This window comes from Mastomys coucha, unplaced genomic scaffold, assembly GCF_008632895.1.
Source record: "Mastomys coucha isolate ucsf_1 unplaced genomic scaffold, UCSF_Mcou_1 pScaffold11, whole genome shotgun sequence".
Lineage (NCBI taxonomy): Eukaryota > Metazoa > Chordata > Mammalia > Rodentia > Muridae > Mastomys > Mastomys coucha.
In genome coordinates, this window is record NW_022196893.1 from 24526522 (window position 1) to 24533827 (window position 7306).

Here is a 7306-nt window from a genome sequence, read left to right on the forward strand (position 1 = left end):
GGGGCTGAGGCGGCTCAGTGGAATTACTCATAGGATCCTGGAAATGAACAAAGCTAAGCTCAGAATGTGGTATAGAATTCCCACAACACATCTGCACTTTCTATAAGAAACATCTGCAGCTCCATTGACTTCAGAGCTCACTTTATCTTTTTCTAAAAGAAATTATGTAACATGTATAAACTCTGAGCACCGCTTCTCGTACTTGTTAATGCCGCAGACACAGAATTGAAAATGTCGTTTCTCTTGACAGAGGTTACACAACCGCCCCAGCATCTGGGCGATCTTACGGGAAGCCTAACACGGTCTGGCACAGGTCCTTTAAAACAAAGCAAAGGGACATACAATTACTCTCCTTTCAGCTCTGAAACCAGGAACTTAAGAGTGTCCGGGCATGGGAATCGCCTAACTGGAGGTATTTAGTTAAACCTATGGACGTATGGTCTTGGGACTTGGCTTGTGTGGACTGGGATCAGACTGGAGGTGGGGGGTGTTGGGGTTTTTTTGTAATGGATTTCTCCAGATTACCACTCTATTTTCTTGTCACTGAAATAATAATAATAATAGCCCAAATGCATCTACTGAAGGTATAATATAGCTCCAATCAGTGAGCTTTTGCTGAAGTGAAGCAGTTTAATATTACTACAATTAGGCTACTGTGTATGCATATATGTCTGTGTGTCTATACATACATGTCTCTGTGTGTATATGTGTATGTCTCTCTGTGTTTACATACATGTCTCTTTTTGTGTGTGATTGTGTATGCATCTCTCTCTCTCTCTCTCTCTCTCTCTCTCTCTCTCTGTGTGTGTGTGTGTATGTGTGTGTAGACAGAGAACTGGCCAATACAGGAAAAGCTTCTAACAGATGTTCTATTTTAATGGTAGCTACTGAGAAATTGGTCCCTGTAGCAAAGGGCTCATATGCAGTGGGTGTGACTATCATCCTGCGTGCTCAGCTATGCAGTAGCACAGACCTCAATTTACCTCTCTGTGAGCCGAGGAACCTCTGAAGATGTTAAACTGATAGGCAGTGCCAAGGATAAAGGGGGATGGAAAAAGAGAAGGACTCTTTGTAGGAGCCACTGGATGCTTTTTTACAGCTCTGTTCTACCCAGACTAAAGCTAACTCCTTCTAATTTGATAAAAGATCCCAGTAGACCTGGGTACTGGTTGCATTTGGGATTTAGTCAGTAACCTAACCTCCAGGGTTCAATGACCCTGGGTGAATTTGTGCCGTTCCCGCAGGGGCTCCATGAAATATGGCATTTACAAACTTAGACTGAACATCACTATTTACAGTGTGGTGGAAATTTTCCAAAAGTGCCAGGAGAGATGTTGGCATTTATGCAAGTCAACTACTGTTGAACCCAAAGAAGCATTCTGTTCTCCAGGATGCTCTTGAGGCTCTGAAAGAGCCTGTATGACGAGCCTTCCCGGGATCATCTCAGGGCCTCACCCATCAGATCCCCTCTGGCTCTGGGTGTTGTGTTTCAGGGGGAGGGGCCAGAAAACCTTTCTGGAAACAGAGCCCCCCAGTCTGATCCCAGTCCACACAAGCCAAGTCCCAAGACTGTATATTTTCTTATTTTCAAGTCTAGTGTATCCAATCTATCTGTTGGCTCTTAGCGGCTTAGAGCCACTATTGTGTTGAAAAACATTGGCGGACCACAGTGGAAGTAGATCAGGAAGATTTGGTGCCTGTAGAATAGATGAAATTATTTGCTGTCTCCTGTTTTGTCTTAAGCATATTTTAAACTTCTCTCTCTATTGTTTTAGTATTTTGTTTTAAACCATTCTTCAAGGTCCTTCAAAAGGTAAAATGGAATAACCTGATTAAAAAGCAACATGTCACATGATATCCAATGGCCTAAATGTATACTTATGATAGGCCTCTAAAGAAACAAAGGAAGAAAACATGAAAACATTAGCTACTTACAATGTCTTACCAGACAACCTTTCCCCTTCCTTGCGGAAGCCCAATGGCACACAGTGTTTCTTTAAGATTCTTTTATTAAGTTCAGAGTGTTTGCTCAAGGCAAAGGGTATCCCAGAAAACTGGTGGCTACTCTATATCGGCCTCTTTTTGTTTTTATTTTTTTAAGGCAACACAAATGGAGGAAAAGGTGGTTATAAAAAACATCACAGGAAACCAAATAGCCTTTATTTAAATTAAAAGCAATCACAGCCTGATTCTTGGAGCACACTGGGAAATGCTTTTGGCATGCAGCTGCTTCACGGGGCCAATCTTATGTGTAATTGGAAACATTTCAAACAGAATTGTTACTAAAGTCACAGACCATAATTGTGAGCTGTGGACTCAGAACCTCCATAAAAGAAGGGCGGTGGGTCTATGGGAGAGGACCCAAGGCACTGGGAGACATCTCAATGTAGTATGGCACCCTTCATGGACAACATGCCTCTTTCCAAAGGCCTACTGAGAACAGAAGAGCAGAGTAAAGCTGGCAGGAGCTGCGAATCCACAGGCAGGACGGGACACCGAGATGGAGGAAATAACACAGCCCTAACTTGTCTTCTGAAGAGTATGTGTGTAACGTGCTGGCAATGAACAGGATCACTCCAGTCTCCCAGGGAGAAAAATGCAATGTCAGCTTAGCTAGCCAGTTGATTTAAAAACGTTTTAGAACAAAACTTGGGAGGAGTCACATGAGAGTCAATGGCAGCTGTTGGCTCATTTGCCGGTCTACGTTTTCAAAAGTTTATACAGGCTTCTGCCTATCTGGTGTTTTTAATCATGGGCAAATGACCAGGGAAGGTGGTACTGTCTTTGTGTTCTCAAAGAACTCCCTTCAGATGTGACCATGAGCTTGTAGTTTAAACAGACAGACACAGGAAGAATTATCGAACTGTCTGAGAGGCCGTTCCTCCCACCCCCATCCCGCCGCACCCCCTCCCGCACCCCATAACTGAAAACAGCCTGTGCCCGTGGACCAGCGGTTCAGGAACAGCTCGTGGAAAAATCGTGTCATTTTGGCACACAGAGAGGGATCTGATTATTCTGTCGTATCTTAGTGCCAGAAGCGTCATGACATCAGCATGCTCCAAGCTGTAAAGTTAGTCTCTTTCCACCACCTTCTTCAGGAGAGAGGGGTCAAGGGAGACAGGCTTGCAAGGGTTCCTGGTTGCTATTGGCCAGCCCATTCCGTGGCTCGCACCAGCCCACAGCAGGGCCCAATTCCCCGCTTCTGCTCAGCGTCACTCTAAACAAGGTTTGTTGGTTACCAGGGTGCTGAGGGATGACTTATGCTTATATCCGAAGAGAGGAGTCCAGAAGGACAGAGTGGCTCTGCTGCCCTCAGGCAATCCTAGTCTCTGACCTACTGTTGGAGGCGCTGGCGCTCTTTGTGGCTGAGGCTTGGAGGCACAGCACTGGTGGAAGTGCAAGGCTTGACCTCCAGATAAGTCTGCGTTCCTCCCCCAGTCATTTGTTCAATACCCACTTTCTAAAAGCATCACTGTGCAACTCTACAAATCTTTACACAATAACCAGGAGAAAGCTAAAATAGCAGTCCCTTAGCATACCCACCGGGCCACACCTCCTTCCTTTCCCTTGGCACTGTAGAACACTGTATACCTGGGTCTACACAGCTTTAACAGTCTCACAGTAGTAAGAGGTGAGTGAAGAACACTGATTTATATAGCATGGAGAAAACACACAACTATTTTCTTGGGGGGAGGAGTCTATGTTGGTCAGATGACAAACATTTCTATGCACACATGAAAATCACTTTAAGTTTGTGCGTGTGTGTGTGTGTGTGTGTGTCTTTGCATGGAGGTCAGAGGTTGATGTCCAGCGTTCTCCTTCATGTCTCTCCACCTTATTTATTTTTTGTTTAGACAAAGTCTCTCATTGAACCTAGAACTCGCTGATGGTTTAGACTGGCTCAGGTTCCTCTTGCCCTGCTCCCCTGGTGAGGATTATAAGCATGGGTGACCACGCCCAGCTTTGTACTCGGGTCCTGGGGATCTGAACTGAGGCCTGTCTACTTGCAGAACAAATACTTTACCAACAGAGCCATCTCTTCAGCTCTATTTTGCCTTCTGAAATTCTTCTTCTTTAAAATGGAAGGTTTATCCATTATAAATGACTTTGTTCAGGGAATTGAATGCTGTAATTAAAATACCACAAACACAGCCTTGATCAGACAGTTCAAAAAACACAGGGTAGGATAGTCTAAGAGTTACCTGATGGTAAATAATTTTTAAAGAGTCTCATTCTACTTCTCCAGCACTAGGAATGCCACTGGGCGTGGCTCACCCATGGAGACTAGCATGTGCCCAGGTTAGCTCACTGGCACCGCAAAGGCTTCCCTTTACAGAACTTAACCTTTTTGTGGTCTCCTGACAAGTTACTGTAGACTTTAAAGAGATTATCTAATCATGATATTTCAGAAACGTACGGTCTCAGCTCACTTTTGAAAATCCCTGAGGAAACTGTAAAGTTTAACTCCATTTTTAGGGCCAACTCTATCATACTCCAGCTATTAACTACAAACTTTTTTCTAGTTTGTATTAGGTGTTCTTTTCATAACACAAGGTGATACATTACAACAAAGAGTGGACCCATGGTCTTTGGTTATAAAAAAAAAACAACCTTTTAAGCTTCATTGGGTGTTACTAGCAGAACTGATTGAATCTGTCACTTTAGTGACATAGAGCAGTTTTCTCTTCAAAAGAGTCTATGAATCAACAGGCTCACTCAGTGGTAACTAACTAATACCAAATTAAGAATAAAAAAAATTATACTAAACTCATTTACTCATATCAGCTTGTCCATCTTTAGACATCATTCTGTCTCCTCCCCCCCCCCGTTCCCCTCCCCACTTCCTTTCTAGGGCTTATTTAGAAGCATGAGAATTCATTCACAAGCCATAATTGTTATTTGGAATTATCAGTAAGTGTGTTAATTCTTAACTGAGGGCAACATCCATTTATTTCTAAAGCCTTTTGTATCTAGCCCATGCATTGTTAACCTTTAAATCTTTAGTATAAACATTTCTGGAAGCACTTATAAAATATCTCCTCTTATGTTTCTCCACTCCCGGTTGATGGCATTTAGGACTCTCTGGTACCAGCAGCAGGTGTAGTTTCCTTTCTTCAGGCTCCAGCTGGCTACAATGATGATTCTTGTCCCAGCCACCTAGGCTAGGACCACATTGGAGGCGAAATGAACCCAGCTCCACTAGACAGCAAGATAAATGGCTGCTGTTTAAGTTTTAAAGCCCCCGGTGGGAGTAAATATTGTTCTAAGGAGAAGGCTTGACAAACATTGCGTCATCCTTACGGAGCTGTCTTGATTAAAACAGAATTTTTAGATTAGGTTGCTCCTAATCTAAAAGTGTATCTATCTTGCTGTCAGGATTTTTTGGTCCCCCACCCCCTTTTCTACTCTAAAAACAGACATATTGTTGGGGATGGTCAAACACGGCTGACACCTCCCAAGGGGCACGGTCCCACTCTTGGTAATAGAAGGCCTCCGAACACTGACACTTTACTGAGGATAATGGCGACAGCAAAGGCTTAGTCAGAAAAAGGCCAGTTGTCACCTAAGTGACAGGCAACAGCTGAGCTCACACATCTGGAGCTAGAGGAGGGCAAACCTTAGCAGCCCTCACTCTGTCTACACCTTGGGCCTGTCTGAAGAGACAGATGAAGTTTCTTTAGTCCAAAAGTACATTAAAAATATCTGATGGTGAACCATGTCAATTATATAACATCAGCGCAGACACTGTCTTCCCAAAGCGCTGATTAAAACCAGGCGGCGTCAGAACTGTTCAGGGACAGATAGGAGATACAATTTCATCAAGTATAATTTGTCATTCATAAAACCTACCCTAAAAGCCACAAATGCAGCATTTTTTTTTTTTTTTTTTTAACAGCACAAGTGCACTTGGGCTCCGCCAGCGATTTTTACATATGCTCCTTTTAGGCCCGTTCGCGGTGCGTTCTTCTCCTTGATCCTGGCTGCAGTTCTACCCCTGACACGTTTTAAAACCAGAAACCAAGTGCGTCAGGCTTAAGAATCTGAGTCCTCCAGGGGCGGACTGGGACTCAAAGCGGTGCCAGCCGTCCCCGCGACCTCCCGGGTACAACCCCCCCACCCCCCCGTCTTCAGTCTCCCGAACGCAATCTGTGGACAATTTTCCCAAAGTCCCAAAAATAACACGGCCCTGCCAATAGTCGTTGGCGATGCCGTTTGTTTTTCTTAGAGGGCAATGAAAACTCAACAGCTTTCTGCTGCATCCCGAGTCCCGCTCCTGCTAATTATTAACAGACCTAGTTTCTTCAACTTTTTCTGCCAGAAGGGAGGACGCCACGGCTCCCCTTCTCTCCCACGGGCGAGCTGCGTGCAGAGCAGGGGTCTCCACCGAGGGCTGCCTCTAGGGCAGGCGGCCCTTCCCGGACGCGCTAGGCGCCGTGCCTCCCCGCCGACGCCAGTAGGTGACAGGCGAGCCTCAGCCACTCACCCTCGCCTCCCCGATCTCGCGTGGCCGGGCTCCGGGCCATGCAGCTGGCCTCGGCGCAGGGGAGAGCCGGCACGACCTGGCTGCCACGCAGCACGAGGGGGCCGTGCGCCCAGCCTCTGCGCAGCCACAGCCCAGCAGCCCTTCCCGTGCGGTCCCCGCGCTCCCAAACCTCCGGACGTCCCACCCCGCGCCGTGACAAGGCGGCCCGAGCAGCGGCGCCCCTCGCCCCTGGCCACTCACCCCACGCGCGAGCGGCGGCCCCGCTGTCCTCGGCGGCGGCGCTGCTGAGAGCTGCGGTCCTCCGCGTCAGGCGCGCTCCCGCGTGCGCAGCCCCGGGAGCGTCCGCAGCCCGGCCCGTAGCGCTGCGGCCGCGCGGTCCAGGTCAGCGCAGGCTGCGCGGGGCTCGCATGGTGGTGGCGGCTCCCGGGCCGCTGCTCGGCTGCAGGCGGAGTGCGCGCTCCAGTCCCGGCCGCTGCAGAGCACCCGCCCCCGGCCGCCGCACGGGCGCCAGCGAAATCCCGGAGCGCGGACGCCGGGGATCCAGGCGGCTCGGCGCGCCCACGCGCACAGTGCGGGGCCGCGATCCCTCCCGCGAGGCAGCGCCCGCCGGGCTGCGGTCTGCAGGCCCGCGAGTCTCCGCCCCGCCCCGCCCCCGATTCGGTGCCCTTTTTAATGCTGTTGCCCAGGCTCAGCCAATAATCCAGATGGATTGATTGCGAGATAGGAAGGGTGAAGGAGAGGAAAAGGCGAACCCAATTTCCTCTGATCAAACAGTTTGACGGGGTCCCTATTAGGGTTCCCTTTCCTTTGGGGGCGTGTACA

The 7306-nt window shown here is 48.0% G+C and overlaps 1 protein-coding gene across 1 annotated transcript in view; it reads right to left on the bottom strand.

The window, feature by feature from the left end:
• Prickle1 (prickle planar cell polarity protein 1) overlaps positions 1-6916 on the bottom strand; it is a 100281-nt gene extending 93365 nt beyond the window's left edge. The window contains exon 1 of the mRNA XM_031353513.1: positions 6725-6916. The gene's annotated coding sequence lies outside the window, so the exon portion shown is untranslated. The remainder of the gene's footprint in view (positions 1-6724) is intronic.
• Positions 6917-7306: the final 390 nt, after the last annotated feature.